This window comes from Phacochoerus africanus, chromosome 2, assembly GCF_016906955.1.
Source record: "Phacochoerus africanus isolate WHEZ1 chromosome 2, ROS_Pafr_v1, whole genome shotgun sequence".
NCBI classification, from domain to species: Eukaryota; Metazoa; Chordata; class Mammalia; order Artiodactyla; family Suidae; genus Phacochoerus; species Phacochoerus africanus.
The window spans coordinates 68353215-68373928 of record NC_062545.1 but is presented as its reverse complement, the minus strand read 5'-3'; the positions used below and the strand labels follow the sequence as shown (position 1 = coordinate 68373928).

At 34.0% G+C, this 20714-nt stretch overlaps 1 protein-coding gene across 1 annotated transcript in view; it reads right to left on the bottom strand.

Annotated features, from left to right (window-relative positions):
- The window catches only part of GRIK2 (glutamate ionotropic receptor kainate type subunit 2), a 626277-nt gene that overhangs the window by 317622 nt on the left and 287941 nt on the right, over positions 1 to 20714 (bottom strand). The gene's annotated exons all lie outside the window — the stretch shown is intronic.

The window sequence follows — 20714 nt, the reverse complement described above, 5'->3', positions numbered from 1 at the left end:
GTAATCTTCAAAGTTATCAGGTGTTTTAAAATTTACTTTTCTAATTGATTAAAGGAATAAAATAGTAAGAATGCTCAATCTGGAGAGAGTATGGGTAAGAATGGACCCTCAAATATTGTCTGAGGTTGTATGGGTTCCCTGGGGCTGCCTTAAGAAATTACTACAAAATGAGATGGCTTAAAACAGCAGAAGTTTCTTCATGTGATAGTCTTCTCTATGTGTATGTGTGTTTGTGCTCAAATTCCCCTCTTCTTACAAGGACATCAGTCTTATGGGATGAAAGCCCACCCTTAATGACTTTATCTTAACCTGTCAACACCTGCAATGACTCTATTTCCAAGTAAGGTCACATTCACAGGTACCCGGACTTAGGACTTCAATGTATATTTTAAGGAGACATAATTCAGTCTGTAACAGAGGAAAATTATTATGTGAGGTTGGAAGAGTTATCTGGAAATACACATTGAGATTTGAAACAGGCACATACTCTGATCAAATGTACCACTGTTAAAAATTTATCCTAAGGAAATAATAAAAATGTTTATGGAGATTTATGAATATAAAATACATCTTCCATAGAAATGCTTATTAAGGAACTAGAAACAACTTAACTATTGTCAGCAAATGATATAGTTTCATGTTAGACTCTGCGTAATTAAGAGAGAAAAGGTAAATAAGACCAAAAAAGACAATAAAGACATAAATATTAAATGAAAACTCAGTTACTGAACACTACGTATAATGAAATTAAATTCATGTTAAAAATAGACCCAATGTGGGTGGGTCTATGCCTAAAAATTATTGAAGAATTATGCATCAAATTTTTAATGGACATATCTTTGAAGATTTGCATTATCCAATTTTATATATTATTTTAATTTCTTAATGTATTATCAGAAAAAAGAGATAAAGATATATTGTGTTGTTTTGTTTTATTTTTTTGTTTGTTTGTTTTTTTAAGGGCCATACCCACGGCCTATGGAAGTTCCCAGGCTTGGGGCAAAGCCAAGCTGCAGCCACCAGCCTAGGCCACAGCCAGAGCAATGCAAGATCTAACACCAGATCCTTGACCCACTGAGCGAGGCCATGGATAAAACTCACATCCTCATGGATACTAGTTGAATTCTTTACAACTGAGCCACTATGGGAACTCCCAGTCTATTTTTCAATAATAGAATTCTTCTTCAAAGAAACTGGATTGCCTTTTATTTTTTTACTGAGATATAAATTGAGTTTTAAACATTCTATACGTTAAGTTGGTTCTATGTTGTAGGATGTACAGTAAAACTCAAAAGAATTTTGTATCATTAAATACAGAATAAAATATTCTATCTACAAAGGAATATTCCGGAACTATCAGCCAGTTCTATTTTGGCACTTATTTATTTAGTTATTCATTAATTTATTTTGTCAGTTTTGTTTACTTACTACAGTATCCCCAGTGTCTAAAAGAGCTATAGGAAAACTCATATTCTATTTGTCTAGGGAATGAATGAATGAAATTTCAATTAACCAACAAAGAAAGGGGTAACATCTAATTTGCTTTCATTGTGTATCAGCAGTACCGAGGACAATGCCTGGCATGTAATCAATACTCCCTATAACTTAATATTGAATTTAAGAAACATTACTGTAAAATGGTAACTAATTTTAAAATAACTATAATAAATTATCATCTAGGGATACTACAATCATTGCGAATTCTTTTTAATCAAAGATTTTTTCTGTTTTTTTTAATTTTATTGGTGTATAGTTGACTTAACAATGTTTTATTAGTTTCCAGGGTACAACAAAGTGCACCAGTTATGCATATACATATATCCATTCTGTTTTCCCATATAGGTTATTACAGAATATTGAATAGATTTCCCTGTGCTATACAGTAGGTCCAAAAGACTTTGTTACTCAAAGATTAAATTATGATCTATTAATTAAGATAAACTAAGTTAAACACCTTTCTGGGCTCACTGAAAGGGAGAGTCTATTCATTATTTCTGCTGTAGAATTTTAGTTTCAGAGGGACTTATACTATCACAATTCTTTAAAAATATATGTGCATGTAAAAGTCATATGGCTATTCTCAACTCATTTATTAAATCTATATGCCTTCTAATCTAATTCTACTAATTTCCATGCTACTTAAAAGTTTCTCTCCTTGTTTTGTTGAACACTGCTGGGCATCCCTCATTAAAATATAGCAATCCTCTTACAGTTTTGAATTAGTTTGTTAGTAATATTATATGTAAAATTAAAACATGTTTATTCATTTTCAAACACAGATAAGCCTACACTGTCCTATAATCAGAACATATGTTTTGAGATTATTTATTTAACTGTTGCTATTTTTAACCTAAGACCATGATGTAGCTACAAAGTTCTTCCTCAGTCTCTCACTGATAATACTTAAGGTATATGGTTAGTTAGGGATATGCATTATAAACTAAGGAAACTAGGAAAGAAAATCTACATCCCTTTGACAACAACTCCACTAAAAGGCTCAGCATTTATATGTGTAATGGCCATGGAGATGCCCTGCTCAAATCTTCCTTGACAAAAAATTGCTACAGGGAACATAGCTGATTATTATCCTCCAGCTTTTGCAACTTCATATACACCACTGTGTTCACCAGGCCATACTTCCACTGGGCTGCTTGCAGCTAACGACTGAGATTGGCAGGCTTGCTAGAACCATGCCATTCCTGCCTGATGCAAAATTCCTCTAGAGGGAAGGTCAGGCTAAAGAAATCCCCTTCAGCATGGCTAAGAGTGTGCACTGCATGCAGTCTGAGGGTCTTTCCATCCAATCCTAATTTCTATCCCTCCTTTCTCAGTTTCAGACCTGCATCTCAGTCTGCAGACCCTCTACATAATCTAACTTCCTCTCTCTTTATCCTTTTGAAGCATATCTGCCAATAAATATGCTGTATATCTAAGCATTTCTTGGCATTTGCTCCATGGAGGACTAAAATAGACACAATATTTGGTATATTTTAAATCAGAAAGTTAACATCTAAAATTCTGTGCAGTAGAAGTACATTTCTGCAAATATACAATATAAGAAAATAAAATTTTTGAATGATAAATATGCTAACAGCAAATACACTAATGTGTCTTGGGGTGGTATTATATTTTCAGAAAGTTGAAACACCTACTTTAATGTTACCACGTTCTGGTTAATAGTCTTTAATATATTAAAAAGGATTTATTATTTTTAAACTATCATATGCATAGACAATATCTGGTAGAACAAAAACAAGAACATTTGTCTTTTACTACAGGAGATCTGAAACAAAATATGATAACTCTCTCTGGGTGGTGTCCTCATGGTGCTCATCTTTGAACTAAAAACAAAAATCAAAGCCTAAAGCACAGCCACTGATTCATAGCTGAGTCATTTATGGGGCACTACAGAGCTACCAAAGATCACAGAAAGAGATTTTGTCCAGCTGTGCTCCTGTGGGTACATTTTGATGAAGGCAAAATATTGAATATAACACTAGCAAGAAGATTAGAATTCTGCATGTCTCTTTATATATTTCCTAACACTAGTAATTTCTTTCTTATTATTGTACTTCTTAAAGAATTTATTTTAAATAGCTCATTAAAGAAACAGAAACAATGCAGTTTAAAGAACTGAATATTCAATATTTAATATTTAAAGACATCAAAGTAGATGGTGAAACTAATTGTTATGCAAAATATTTGTTGCCACATTTAACTTTGTCACTCGTTGGCAATTATAAATGATTGCTATCTTACACTGGTAGCATATTAAAACAGCAAATTCTACATTAACTGTTGCTAGTTTTATTTCACATATAATGTGATACATTTTACCAAATTCTGCTTCCCTTGTCACCTCTTGAAACATATACACTGTCTATAAAGATTTTTTTCTATTCCCTCTAAAGTAACACTGTTCTATTATAAAAAGAAATGGATATTAAAAGAAAATTTCCCAGCAACTAGTGACAAGTTAAGTCCAATAACAACTTATAAAGAGGCGTACATAGGAATTACTTCAAATGGCCAATTGTCTAGCCTGACCATACTTGAACTATGTTAGAAGGATGATATGACACAGTTAACCACTCTGTCATTCTCAAAACTCTTTCTTCTCTACGTTTCCAAGTAATCAATTTCTTCTTTGTCCTCCTTCTACCTTACTGCCCATCCATCTCCAATCACCTTTGCTGACTCTTTACTTTTCAGGTCAGTCCTTGGCATTCATCTCCTCTCTGTCCACATCATGTCCCTATATGGCTTTAAATATTATTTATGTCCTGCTGATTCACAAATCTGTACTCTAATCCTGATTTTTTCACCTAAATTTTGACCTCAAAAAATATCTGCATCTCAAAATCATTTATTCCCCCAATAATTATGTCCTTCATTTAACAAATATTGATTTATGTGCCTATTATGTATCTGAGGCACAAAGAATACAATATTGAACAAAACAAAGTATCACTTGAATATCCAACAAATAATTCAAACATAACATATCAAAAGGGTATTCTTATTTTTTACTCCCAAATCAGTTTTAAACTATTCTTCTCTATTTTCAGTATATAGCCCCATTTCCATCAACTTCCTCAGATTTTCTAACTTATAAGTCCTCTGACTCAGTTTGAGTTCCCTCGGAAGCAGACTCTGAGACAAAGATTCAGTACAAGTAGCTTACTTGGGTAAGAAAGGGAAGATCACCAGTAAGAAAGGGAAGAAGTGATAAAGGGAAGGAAAAACAACAAATAAATGTAAGCCATCTACAGGATGTGCAAAAGGAACTTAATCTCACAGGGATATTTTTAGAAATGATGTAAAGGTTACATCTCAGAATTATCTTGCTCCAAGACTGGGGGAGCTGGGATATTTATACATTGATGTTACTGGTTAAGAGCTTACTGGTCATCTTACTGGTTAAGAGCTTCTTTGGGTCGTGGGGGAGGGGAGTAACTTCCCAATATTTCCCCCGCTGCTAGATATACAAGCAGAGCTTCCTTCTGCAAGAAGACCCTTGATACAGAGAAGCCGATCCTAGCAGCCACAAGTTCCTTGGGCACCCTGAACCGTAAAGTCAGAGAGATAGGGATATGACATGACAGCAGCTGCTACATCCTCCTTGGTCTTACCCTCTTCCCTTAATTTATCTGTCAATGAATCCTGTTGACATCACTCCAAATCATATCTCAAATTCTATCACTCTTCTCAGACCCACCACTAAAATCTGAGTCCAAGTCATCAGCATTGTTCATCATCATTACTGAAATAGCTATCTAACACTTCTCCCCACTTTAATGTCACACAGACGTCATAGGCATCATCTCAATGCCCAAGTCCTACTATAGCCTTTCAATTTGATCAAAACCCAAACTTCTACATCCTTCAAAGACCTAAATGTTAAGTTTCTTGACCACTTCTCCAATCTTCTACCATCTTCCTTCTTACTCTAAGTCATCCAGCACACTGATAGGTCACTATTCTTTACCTCAGACAACTTGCTATTTCCATCTCAATGAGTATGCATTTGTTTTTCCTCTGCCTAGATTGTACTTCTCAGAAATCTTTGCACAGCTCCCTATTTCTCACCATGTAGGCCTATCCCACATATCATCTCCTTCTGACACCCCAGCTAAAGAGCCCTCCTCACCCCCATCACTCTCCGTCCCCTTACCCTAACTTGTTTACTTTATCCTTCTCTTTGCCAAATAGAAGGTAGATTCCATCTTTATCTTATCACTATATCCTTATGTCAAGAACAGTGCCTGTCACATAGCAGTTTTAAATAAATATTATTTTAATTTTAAGAAAACATCCTGCAAACATATATCCTATGATCTTATAAGGTATGTACAAGAGCACAGAAAAATTAAGAAATAAGTACAGGGATGACCTCTTTCCAAAGCAACCAAAGCTATTATTTGGCCAGTTAATTAAAATTGACAGTTGATTATACTTAAGTATATACTTTAAAATTCATTTTAATGTAAAACATCTAACTGTAAATTTATCCCTAATATACTGATGTAGAGCCAAGACCCTTGATATTGATCTGCTGATTGGAATCCTTCTTTTGCTTTCCATAAACCCTAAATATAATGGTTTAGCCATGATTTCCAGCTTCTGTTTCTTTTAATTGAAAGTGCCCTTTTATTTCATTATTTGAGGTAATAGTTAATTGAGTCATGATATTAATAAGTACAACAAGCATAAACTGGTTTTGGAAGAAACAGTACTGATCTTTTTAAGAATACCCAACTATGAGAACAAAACACAGAAGCATGACAGGGTAGCCTACCAATAGTATTTCCAGGCTGCTGTGGATATCAGTCTATTTTAACCAAGATATAGAGAGTTTTGGTTATTGTTGTTAATCAGTTAAGGAAGGTAAGCTAAGAGAGCTTCCCATCCCTAAAATGTTAGTTGTCATTCTCTTTGCTTGGTGTGTTAATGAACTGGAAATTTTAATTTTCTTCCCTAAATATTTTTTAAATTCACAAAGTTTTAATAGCATGCATGATCTATTGAATAAAATTTAAATAATATTAAATATTCAAAATGTTTATGATGCTTTTAAAAGTGAACAAATGAGTAACATCTGTGTTTACCTTATTGTGATTTTGACTGTTTCAAATTTATTTAAAATTTACTTAAATTTTAGTCTAGCAGGCTCTCAAGTCTGAAAAATTGTGCATGATTTTTGTCAGTTAAATTCATGTGCACCTGCCTCAGGGGCTAGAGAAGTTCATATCTTAAAGGTATTTCACAGTCTTTAATTTATCACTTATTCATTTCCTTTTTCCCTTTGATAAAGTAAAGGATTTGGAGAGAGGAATAAATATTTAAAGGCTGAGAGTGGAGTCTGAAAAGTTGATTTTTAAAGGCAACATTTAGCAGGAGTAATATTTTCCTTGAAAGCCAGAACCAGAATTCAAATTAATATCTTCTTTCCCAAGGCACATTCCCAAGACCCAAGACACATTTGCTTTAGAGCTTCAGGATGTTCTGGCAGGACTACTCATAAATAAGGCACTAAAAGATGCAGTAATTCTTTACTGACATTCAATATGACTTAAATTTTCTCATTTCCAGGGTTGCTTAGTCTAGGTGGCCAAACAAGTTGGCTAGATCCTTAGAGTTGCAAACATATACTCATATAACAAAGATGTTTCTCTCTCTTTCTGAAAAAGAAACTGAGACATTACCACAATGGGAAGTGATATTTCAGCTTCTAACTTTTGCCAGGTCCTTCTCCCATTATCTCAAATTCTACATGTGTACAATCAATGCCATCCCCTTTCCAAGCCACCTCCTCCCTCAGGTGGCCCCATTTTTGTTAAAAGCACTATTGCCCTCCCAGTCAGCTAAGTTGGAAAGCTCAAAACTTCTCTTTTCTTCTTTCTGACCTCAAAAAGGCTTTCCCGTTCAATCATTCCTTTGAGACCTCTCTACTTCACTTCCAGTCAATATTACTGCCAACTTGAATGATAGCTTCCTGCCTAGCACTGCAGTGAGTCTAATGTACCCACAGAGAGCCACCAGAGGAGGCTCGGGGGAACAAGGTGGAACAGATTATGCAGTTAGAAAGGCCTGGATTCCACCTTAGCTGAATGTCCCTAGACAACATACTAAACATATTTGAGCCTCACTTCCATCAAATGTAAAGTGAGAAATAAAGCTCACTGTGAAGCATTTTGGTGAGAATTAGAGACTGTGTAAGGCAAGCCTAGTTTTATATAATTACCACAAATGGCATAATGTTTAGCAAAGAGGGGACACAGTAAATGTTACTTCTATTGCACTCTCCTATTCTGAAACATTTAATGGTTTCCCATTCTCTTCAGCCAGCATGGCTTTCCTGCTCTCATCTAGTCTTATCAGAATGCTATTTGTGTTCAAATTCACATTCAAGACTCAGCTAAAGAGCTACCTCCTCTAAAACTTTCTTCCCAATCACACCAAACTTCCCAAACACACCAGCATCAGAGATTCTTGCAACACTCTAGCAGTTGTGTCCAACACTTAGTTAAGATGGAATAATAATACTAGTTAAAATGACAATAACAATTATTATTATCATTAATTTAGCTCTATGTTGAAAGAAACATCAAATTTTCTTGGTATAGGTTTTCTGATTCTAAGCAAATCCACTGAGTGACCTTTTTAGAAATTATATTTAAATAGATGAAAGCCCATTTGGCACCATCTCTGGAATGGCCATAGCAACTATTCATTTGCTTTTATAGAGACCTCTCTTTTCATCCCTTCTTTCAGATCAGGAGCTTGAAAGATGCTGGGAAGGAAGTAGATTCATTTGTGAAAGGGTCAAGGAAACTCTTAGGAGAAAAACAATCAAGACTCCAACCCAGAATACCTCTGAGGGCCGGAGGCTGCCTAAATGCAGTCAGGTGAGAGGAAACATGCCCAGATGAGGGAGGCCAGAGTCCAGACAAGACCTGAGAGCACAGGGGAACAGCTGTATCTGCAAACAGCTATGACTGACGGAGGCTGTCAAATTAGCCATGCTGGCAATATGGGAAGGCTCCCAGGTGCATGTTTGTTGTGTAAACTAAAGATATAAATAACTGAAAAGCTGAAAGCTGAAACGGTGGGAATCTAGGCCAAGTTGGGAATGAATCTGAGCCTTGGTTCCAGTGGTGAGTACCTAGTCAGGACATGGAAAGACAACTAGCAAAAATGGCCCCTAACACCAGAGGCAATAGAAGCATGAGTAAAGATGGAAATGAACATTTGACTGCCACATTTTCAATAGAAAAACCAGGACTCCAAGTGTAGCAGCAGCTCCAGGACTGTGGTACTACTTTCTGGAGTGTGTCAAATGTGGTAGCAGCCATGGAATTCTCCAGCTCCAATAGGACACATCTGAGTGGAGTATCCAACAGGGGAGCTTGTCCTCCATCAACAGGCCTGATAAAGTCTCTGGATTTCTTGGATTTATCCCAGGAGGGTAGATTTTTAACAACATCCAGTGAGGGAACCACACAGAAAGAGAACTCTTCTTCCTGTTAACTTGGGCATTCTCCAGCTGCAATTTTATATGCAGTTTTAAGTACATCCTTAGCAAAAGGTGGAAAAACTCCCATCTAAACACACCATTTTTTAAATGTATTTCTTATTATAGGTCAACATTTTAAAAAGTTATGTAAAGCCATACTTTCCTTACTTAACTGATAATTCTTCAGGTGCAGACATCATGTAACATGTACATACATATATATGTTTTCTTATCAGCCACATGGTCTATTAACACACACTGTATATAGTAGGCATGCGTAACCATTTGGAAAATGAATTAATGACTAACAGAATATAGGAATTTTTCATGAAGGATTGATTTGGTACCATTTCAACATCTGTGTCTGTTTAATAACTTCACTTTTCCCTTCTGGTTCAATTTGGTCACAGGGTATTCTGAAGATTAATGAATAAAATATTTATGAATTCTTTCAGAAAGGCAAATGAAAGATCAACATAATATTTCCTCTCTGCATAATAAAGCAAGAGAACTCCTAACATCCCTTAGGCAAATTCACCCTAAAACTCTTCATTTCGTTTTGTCTGAAATATTCTTTTGATTTATTAATGTTGATTTAAAGAGTATTGGCCAAGAATATCTTGAAAATTAGTGTATCAGAGTGGATCCTTGACCATTTCTTAGGCTTTTATATCACAAAGCTGAATAGACTATACTATTTCCAAAAAAAAATGTGTTTCTAATGTAAATACAATAACTTAGGTACTGGTGTGACGAAATGAACATCAACAATTTGGCAGTAAAACCAGTGATGATTCAGGACATTCATTGACTTAATCTCATCCAGAGCATAAAAGTAAGCAACTACCTACTCTTAGATTTCTTTTTCAAAAAGTACTGTTTACAGAGTTGCATCCTAATCTAACTGTTACATATGTACAAACAGGGAATCAGAAAGCTCTGAGAATGATGCACCTACCCTGAACAGCTATAGTGCTTATGTTAAAGTGCAGAAATGATATTTGCCTTGAAGTAAATAAATATCACCTTTGGAGAATTTACTATTTGGCAGACACTCTCTTTGAGCAGTATAAAAGTTATGTATTTAAACTTCCTGGTGATTCTATGATGTAGGCCTTACTATTTCCATTAAATAGATGAGGTAATTGAGGTTCAAAGAAGCTAAATCAGTTGCAGAAGTTTATAAAGGAGGTAAGCATACCTTTGTTTCAAGAGTCAAATGATTCTGATTCCAAGATTCTTATTCTAAGATGAAAATAGATTTTATAACCCTGTATAACTGTCATTTAAAAAAAAAACCTCCAGTAAAAACCCATCCTTTAATTCTGAGCCCAATAAGCCATCTTCTTAACCTAAAAAAGCATTGGCCTAACTTTGAAAGGAAATAAATGGCACATATAATTTTCACAAACTTTTAACTAGATTTAAAAACATATTAAATAGGGATATATTATTCTAATAGAATATTTCAAATTATTGAGATTGGGCTCCTTTTTAAAGAAGACTACTGAACTCTAATATTAAGTAGGTTCTATATGAATACTTCTAATGGTTTCTGGGTCAATTAACCGTCCAATACAACACACACACACACACACACACACACACACACACACCCCAATATCTAGTACACTGTCTACTACAGTGTTACTGCATCCAAGAGGTAACAAAAGATCCTAAAATAATATGGCGGGAATAACTAAGCTATAAGCACTGTATCAAAATTTGTTTTATATTTATAAGGCACTGAGATTTTAGGAGGAGGCAATAACATAGATTACAATTTTTAAAAGTCAAGTAGATTTATAATATCCTTATATGTTAATTCATTATCCCTTTCAATCCTTAGGATGACACACTAAATTTATTATTTCTATTTGACAAGTGAGGCTCAAAGAAGTTAATTAAGTAACTTGCTTAAAGCAAGAGGAAGGGCTGGAGATGAGATTCAGATGCTGGTTTTTGTTACCTATTTATTGCTTGAATCTCTTTGGGAAGGAAAGGAAAGGGTTTAGTAGACCAACTAATCACCATCTCATGCAAAACTGATGTAAAATCATATAAAAGTTGAACAAGAAGTAATACATCTAATATTTTTTGCTGGTTTTGAATTAATCATGCCTAACTTTTACCTCTGGATACTTAAGGATTATTTTATTTGCGTCTGACTATAGTCCAAGGATCTTCCTGACTGTAGATACCTAGTCTATGTATCTGCATCTATAAAATGAGGATTATAACTACCTCATGATATTGTTACAAGGCACTAATAGCACTAGACTGTATTAAGCATTAAATACATTTCACAATTTTCTAGTAGAATTGTCCATACAAATGGTAACATGCAACATGAATTAAACCCAAAGTTTACATATAAAGTTATTGCTTAGGTCAAATTTCCAGGGCTCCTATACATTCTAGGGTTCTTAAAAGTCATACGTCATTTACACATATGCTGCTGTTTCTAGTAGTAGAGTCAGGTAATCCTTTAGATAAATAGGCAAGAGAACTTCTTCACTGGTGAGATAGAGAGGTAGGTAATTTAAAAACAAAAAAGAGGGAAACCTACTATGGTATATATTTAAACAGAAAAAAATAAGTTACGATTGTTGTTTATTATATGTAATAAACATTTTATTATATATCAAGTTCTTGATTTATTTGCAGCATTTTCCAACTGACTCAATTTTTAAATAAAATTCTTTTGAAATTGACCATGACCAAAAGGAAAAAAACAAAAAACAAAAAACACTGCAATTTGCAATAGTGAAGATGGAAACTTTGTTAAAATTTGTCAGTAGTTCCCACTGTGGCACAGTGGGTTAAGAATCCAGTTGCAGCAGCTTTGGTCACTACAGAGGAATGGGTCTAGGAATGGTCTAGGATCGAACCATTGCCATGGCTGTAGCCATTAAAAACAGAAAAAAAAATTGGCATACATATTGAGTCCAAAACTAATAAAATTATAGTTAAATATGTTGTTTATAAATAAATATTTTTATAGTTATGTTTAATAGGAAAACTATCAAGATCTTATACATAGTATTTGTGGCCATATATTATAAATGCTAATTATACTATTAATATTGCAGCCAGTACCTCTGCCTTTCTAGAAAATAAATCAGATAACAGAGCTTTACTATTTATAATAGCATTCAAAAGTCACATGAATTTACCCAAATCATAAACATATATTTTATGTTTTATATAAAATATATAAATTTGAGTACTTAAATAAATGAACATTTACATTACTATTTATTATTTTAAAATTTATTTTATTTAAAATGTAGTAGGGCCAAGATACCTTTTATCTAGTATCATATTTCAACATTTGTTGGAAATAAATTCCAAAATTATGGAAATAAAAAAATTCCTAAAATAAATTCCTAAAATTAGGAATAAAATGGAATAATACAGTTTAGATAGTAATTATCACCAGTCTACTCCTCCTCATTCCATACCCAATTCCCAATTATGGAATGCAGCTTAGCTCTGTGTCTTTTACTCTGAATGCAAAATAGCCAGAAAACGTTTTGTACATTTTATAAATAGATGCACTCTTTTTATTTGAGAAACAGAACCATGGAAGGGAAAGTACTATTGTTTATAGCAACTGTTAACTTTCCTTCACCAGAACTTTTCTGTAGTTTATTATGAATATGTTTCTGAATAATAATATCTCTTGTTACCTATAGGCTTCAATGTCATTTCTTACTTTCTGTTTTTAAATAGTTCCAACCACTATTTCATTCTGGCTTTATTCTCAGTTTCTATATGGTAAATATTGCACTTACAATAATCTATTAATTAATATGTAAAAATTTTATCCCAGCTTCATCTCCCATTGTTTTCTAAGCCATTGCTCTAATCCAGACAATTGAACATTATGTCAAACTTGCTATTAGCCGCACTCTAACCTGAGTGCCTGCTCCAATAAAAGAATCTATTACTTATTTCCTTAACTACCTGGTATTCCCTTTGTATTGTGCACTGTGTTTGCTTTCACAAGTTTGATGACTCCTTACCTCAGTAGCCTGCTTGGCATTTTGTTTTTTCAATGTTACATTCATTGCTTATTCTTACCAATTTTTTTTTTTTTGGAGTATAGTTGACTTACAATGTTGTGTTAATTTTAGGTGTACAGCAAAGTAAATCAGTTTTACATGTACATATATCCATTCTTTCTGAGATTCTTTTCCCACACAGGTTATTAGAGAATATTGAATAGATTTCCCTGTGCTACAGTTGATCTTTATTAGTTATCTACTTTATATATAGTACTGTGTATATGTTATTCCCAACCTCCTAATTTATCCCTGCCCCCACATTTCCCCTCTGGTAACTGTAAGTTTGATCTTGATACACAGGACAAATGTGGAGTTCTAAATCTCTGAATGTCACTAGTTTCCACACTCTGCAAAGTTGAACTCTGCCTTCTTGTCAGAGCACTGGCCATCATCTTTTCTAGATGTCCTTGTCATCAACTGTCACTTGAGGGGCCCTCCTTTCTGAATAACACAAATTTCTATCTAGCTAGACTTTCTCATACCATCGTGATGTGTACATATATAACTATGTAGCTATTAAACATACAATAAGAAGCTGAGGATAATTATGAGCAGAAAGGTATTAATCCTTTACAAATTTGTATTATATGATCTGAAATCAATGCTTTGAAGATAAAATTTGATTTTCAGGATAGAGGGGTAAAAAAAGTCTTTTGATTCAAACTTACTTTTGCCAAATGAAAAGTTTTAAAATTGACCTGAAAAATAACATGAGTATGAAGGAAATGCTTCATTGCAACTGCCATCTTTCATGTAAGGAACCATTACTTAAAATGGAAATTCCATCTCTTTATCAGCTTTAGATAAATGCTGATTATTTAATCTGCCAATGAGCAAAGGCAATTAGATGGAATGGTCCTTGTTAATGAAACAATGGAGGTTGTTAGGTCACCTCAATTATTCATATTCAGATTCAACTTGCAGCTTAGTACATCCAGGAGGATTAATAGGTATATAAAGTGAAGAAATACAAAGCCATTCTGTTATTCATGCCACATACTCCTTGTCTTTTTCCTATTCATTATATCAATCATATACAAATGTAATGAATATTGTGCTTGACTTCATTACATACTCTGAAACATCTTATGAAAATATTTCTGCACATTTGATTGTAATATAGACCCCAAAATATTTCTTTTGTGGTAAGGAATAAAAGTAGCCATTATACTCACAAATTTTGTAAAATGTTACACATTTTTGAGCAAAATACTAATAAGTTATGTGAATCCCCTGGTAATTTGTCCTAGCTGTCACAAAATAGCGTGAGAAGCAAGGAATTTTAACAAGCATCTGAAGGAAGACTTAGGAACTAGATCAACCAGAGAAATACAAAATTGATATGAAGTCAACCGTTAAAGTCTGAATATGATTTTTATACTGACGAAGATGTGAGATGTGATCAGGAAGACATTCACTATCTTCTGATTTTATCAATTCCCTAAGTTCTTAGGAAACAGAGCTACTGACTTTATTACCAAACCGTGAATGCCTGGTATCAAATCCAGAGTACTGTGTACAATATACTCAATAGTAAAACTGATCAAAGGAAGGATAATTAATTCTTAGTTTGTTATTTTTTATACTTTTAGTGTGTTAGTGGCATATAAGATAAAAGTAACCTTTTTTCAAAAATGCCTTTACCAATTTAAAAAGTGCCAAATTAATTTGATCCATTGTCTGGCAAAGTCTTACATTTATTCTCATTTCAACTGAATCAAAGAAAATAACTGTAGTTAATTAAGAGAAGCAGACAGCAGCTAAGGAAGACTTGTAGTTCCAGCAGTAAATGAAAGCCTGCCTTTATTTCTTTATGGTTCTATTTTCATTGACTTTTCTAAATGTAAATCTTTGTACATTAACAAAGTGATCACTTGTGTCCCACAGTACATGAACTAACTTCCTGCTGTGACTGTGTATACAAGATACCTTTTAATTTAAGTTAATCAAATAAGGAAAGGAATTATAAAGTTTATGGGCCATGGTCTGTCATTGATAAAGAAATAATCATTAGGAGATTGAAACTTAAACACATTAAGACTCACCTCCTTTATAAACTTTCTCCCTTGTTTTGTAAAAGAGAATGAAAACTACTCTTGTATTTCACTAAACTTTCACGAATCAAAAGCATTTCTAAATTTCTGTCTTTCAAGGTGTCTTTCTACTACATAATTGAGACTAGCTTAATTGCATTTTTCTAACTGATTAGATATCTTGATAATAAAGTAAAAGCTCTCAGGAGTTCTCTGGTGGCTCAGTAGCTTAAGGATCCATCATTGCCACTGCTGTGGCATGGGTTCCATGCCTGGCCCAGGAACTTCCATAAGTCATAGGCGTGGCCAAAATAAAAACTAATAATAAAATAAAGTTCTGCAGAATATATCTGGGGAAATGAGCAATCCCAGTGATTAGAACACAGATGGAGTATGATTAAAATAAATTAACACACATATTTATTCCATCAGTCATTCCTTTTTATGAGCACTTACTTTGCACCAGGCACTGAACTAGGTCCAGACTTTCAAGAATGATGAAACCGGAGTTCCCATCATGGCTCAGCGGTTAACAAACCCAGCTAGGAACCATGAGGATGAGAGTTCGATCCCTGGCCTTGTTCAGTGGGTTTAGGAACCGGCATTGCTGTGAGCTGTGGTGTACATTGCAGACATGGCTCAGATCCTGCATTGCTGTGGCTATCACGTAGGCCTGTAGCTACAGTTCCGATTGGACCCATAGTCTGTGAACCTCCGTATGCTGCAGGTGCAGCCCTGAAAAAAAAAGAATGAGAAAAGGATGTCAAAGCAAACAGAAGTTCCAGAGTTAAATTTCAACATGGGATTACAAATAAAGTACATAAATAAAGATGTATACATGTAAAATGTCTGGAAAATTCAAAGCTAATTCACAGAAAAGGTTACATATGTCCTGAAAATTAGAGTATGAGGAGGAATATGACATACATTCCAACGGTCATATGTGGTTCAGACAATGGGAATACCCTTGCTGAAATGAGGAGGTGCATCAGCCTGCTGACTCATTTAGGGTGAGATGGTGAGATGGGTGGCTTGGAGGAGCAGGAAGTAGGCAATTATGAGGCTGGACAAGTAGCAGGAGTCAGATCATGAAGGACCTTGTAGACTTGGCCAATGAGCTAAAATTTCATCTAGCACACAATAAGGAATCATGAGTATGTTTTAGGAAGCTCACACTAGGAGAAGATAAATGTAGGATAGAGATGTTAGGAGTGAGGAGACAATTACAACACTCAGGGGAGAGACCATGGTGTCCTTAATCAAGGCATAGCTCTCAGGGTGAAAAGAAGAATGTAGTTAAGAAAGCCATAGATACAGCAGATTTGAGAGTATCTGATGATTGCTGAATATAGAGAGAAGAAAAAGGAAATGGAGAGAATGGTGAGTATCTAAAAGTTTAAATTTCCAAAAACTATGATCTCTCTATAGTAATTTGAATGTAATAGCCAACCAACAGTTATTATTGATTTGCATTGCAAATTTACATTGTCAAGGAATATGTATGGTATTATATAAGAACATAAGAAAAAAATGGTATTTGTAAGCTACCAGATGGATTATAGGTCCATTCATATTATGGTGCAAGGAGTTCCAGGATAGAGCTAACCTTTACCCTAAAGTGTTTATACATCATTTCATTCTCTGAAATTGAAATTACTGCAAATTCGATAAATCAATAATAAATATAACCATCGTCAAACTCTGATGGATTCAAAAAAGTGAATCCCCATCCTCTAGGTAATGGTACTCGAGGCTCGAGGGAAGTAGACATCTAATCAGAAGATGAGGAGAAATGTTATCTATTCATGCAGTAAGTACAGTAAAGGACAGTGATAATGCTCACTGAAGGGGGCTTCCACACCCCCAGGAGCAAGGAAATATGGAATAATTAATAAAGAAATCATAGTAGAGAAAGGTTTTGTAATAAAGGCTCAAATCTAGAGAGGAGTTCAGAGTACTGCTTGGATGGCAGTGTGTGGGCATGGGAGAAAGTGCGACAAAGGTGATGACATGAGTCAAAAAAAATCCCACAAAAACAAAAATCCTACATTTGAAGGAAGAAGGTTGGGCTTCCCTCCTTCCTTGACTTGGTGACTATGTGGCTGGGTTTATATCAAATGAAGATAAAAATTTTACTGAGCTACTAACATTAACATCTTTAAGAGGATGATCCCAGACCACAGAATAAGAAACTACGATTATAGAAGACATGGTCTTGTATTTAGCAGCCATTTAGCTGATAAACACTTATCCCAGGGGTCAATTAAGGTGCTAGCTCAACCAGAAAAATTCTTATGAATCCAATACATCGTTGCTTTTTATAGTTCAAACATAAAGAATGTGAAAGTCTAAGTACTATGATCTTACATAGTGACAAATGACTATGATACTGATAATAATAGGTTTTGCTCCAAGCACTAGGGACTTTGCTGATAATCCCATTTCTTAATGGGACCATAAGGAAGAAAAAGAGCAAGGGATATATAAACACTGAAATCTCATGAATTAACTAAGTGGAATGTTGCCAACTCTACAATGCCAGGCTATAATTCTTTTCTTTTCTAACTAGAATCTTCTTAATTTCCTTACTCCACTCATAGCAGAAATAGCTTATTAATTTCTTTTCCTATACATTTAATAACTGGGAAAATGCTTACAATATAATCTTAAATGGAAAAGAAAAAGAATAGACAAGGCATAAATATACCAACATTTTTATACAAATCTCATATTGATTTTATTTTTAAAATAAACTTGCAATAGTTTATAATTAATAATTAATGTTATATAATAAAATACTTGCATATAATTTTATATCATATTATATGATATCATGAAAATATTTTAAAAGACATTATCAATTTTCAGAAGGAAATTGTAGAAAAGTAACAAATTTGCATCCATTTGAAAAGAAATGTTAATTTTCTAGGCAAACTTTATATCCGTTTCCCAAATATTTTGTGTTCCATGCTCTATTTATAAATATAATTAAATAAATAGTTGGTATACATTTTTAGATAAGAAATATTCAAAAAAGCGTCGTACAAGGATAAATTTCCTTCACATTCATTTTAAAAATGGTCTCGTAAATTTTATGGTGAACTTTTAATATTTTGCAGTAACTCAAAAAGTATATAAAGTGGCAATTATCTCTTATACTTTCTTTTCTTTTCTTATTTAAGATGCTATTTGAAAAGCATTTTGTGACTATAACAAAGAGAAAAGTGTTGGCATTAAAAATTCTTCCAAAGATTTTAGAATTTATGGTCTATATACAATGCCCAGAATTTTCAATAAATAGGCTAATCATTTTCTCATCAGTGCATTTTTATTCTATCACTTATCCACTCCCACTAAATTACGTGCCAGTTCAGAATCACGGCAGAACTGAGGAATTGATTCATGGCTAGAGAGAAAAAACCTAAACCTGTGTTTATCCTATTGCCCTGACTTTTTGATCTGTCTTCTGAAGGTTAATTCTCATCAGAGCCTCTACCTTCCTGGATAAGAAATGCACACACTTTTCTTTGTATTTATCTGTCTTTCAATAGTCTACTTAAGTTACTAGACATAACTTAAGGGGATGACAGGGGATGACATGTACAGTTCTGCAGGCATGATACTGAAATATAAAGAGCATCCAAGTAAGACCGGGTAATTTTTGTCATTCCAATACATAAAAGAGCATACTAATCCTTGGACATATCAGTGGTAGGTTTAGAGTTTGAGAGTGTTCAGTTAGGATTGTCATCATGCCTATTAATTTACTTTCCCTAAAACCATTTAATAATGGTTCTGAATGACAAACAATAAGATATTCATCTGAAAATTAAGGAAGGGTAAAGAGAGTTAGAAAACGTGGGGAAAAAAAACATGCGTGATTAAAATAACAATTTATAAGATAGCATATATTTTAATCTTTAAAAATAGCATGTTGGAGTTCCCATTAGCAGCTCAGTGGTTAACAAACTCAACTAGTATCCATTAGGACACAGGTTCAATCCCTGGCCTTGCTCAGTGGGTTAAAGATCCGGCATTAAGCTGTAGTGTAGGTCGCAGAATGGCTCGTATCCTATGTTGCTGTGGTTGTGGTGTAGGCCAGTGACTGTAGCTCCCAATTCAACCCCTAGCCTGGGAACCTCCATAAAAAAATTAAAAAAAAAAAAAAAACCAACAAAAAAACCAAAAACAAAACCACATGTCTATTAGATTCCAAAATTTGGATTCACCATCTTCAAACTGGGAATAAAGTATATTTGTAATTTACCCTTAGCTGTATTTTATTTTTAATCTAGATGTACTTCAGGGGGAAAATACCTTCATTTTTAAGTTATATATTTTCCTCCCAATAATTTTATATATATATATATATATATATATATATATATATATATATATATATATATCTTAGACTGATTTCTTCAGTCTCTATGGATACACTCAATTTGTTTACTAAATCTTTTTTTAAGGAAAAAAAACACAAAACTTCCTTTTATTTTGGTATAACATAAAAACTTACTTTGAAGCCCATTAAAGCAATTAATGGAAAAATTACAATCATAAAAGAAAAAGGTTTTCCCCACATCAGGATAGAGGACATTTATACTTATAAAGTTTCAATTTAGAATGACACTTTTTAAAAGCAGATGGTAATGACCTAGGGAATGTAAATGTTTCCAAAGTGCTGAGCTATTTACTAAATTGTAGCAGTAACTTGGTCTATAGAAAATAGATTTAACGAGAATACTTCAGATATTTATCATTTGTTTAAATAGTATAGTAGAAACATACTTGGTCCTACAAGGTAGCCAGTAGCTACATTTGGCTGTTGAGCACTTGAAACGTTACTAGTCTGAAGTAACATGTACAGTGTGAAATACATACCAATTTTTGAAGACTCAGTAGGAAAAAAATGTAAAATAAATCTGTCATAATTTTTATATTGACTGTTTTAAAAATGGCATTTTTCATATAATGGGTTAAATAACATAAATTGACAACATTGAAATTTACCTTTTCCTGTGAATGTTTTTTAACAGAGTTAACAGAAAAAAATTTTTTTGTCTTTCATCTTTTTAGGGCCCCACCTGCGGCATATGGAGGTTCCCAGGCTAGGGGTGGAATCAGAGCTGCAGCTACAGCAATGCAGGATCTGAGCCATGCCTGAGACCTACACCACAGCTCATGGCAATGCCGGATCTATAACCCACTGAGCAAGGCCAGGGATCAAATCTGCATCCTCATGGATCCTAATCAGGTTTGTTAACCACTGAGCCACAATGGGAACTCCCAGAAAAAAATAAATTACACATGCACATTTCACTAGATAGTCATTGGTAGCACTGGTATAAAACAACTAAAGTTACAAACAACATACTTTTCTTTTACAATTTATGCATTAATCCAGTTTCTAGGTTTAAACAAAGACTTGAAAATAACAAGTGTGATTACTGGTTAATCTTGAACCTTAAAAAGTGAGTAGCTCAAGAAAAAAAAAAAGTTTTTGCTCTTTTTGTAGGGCCACACCCACAGCATATGGAAGTTCCCAGGCTAGGGGTTGAATCAGAGCTACTGTTCTCAGTTTACACCACAGCC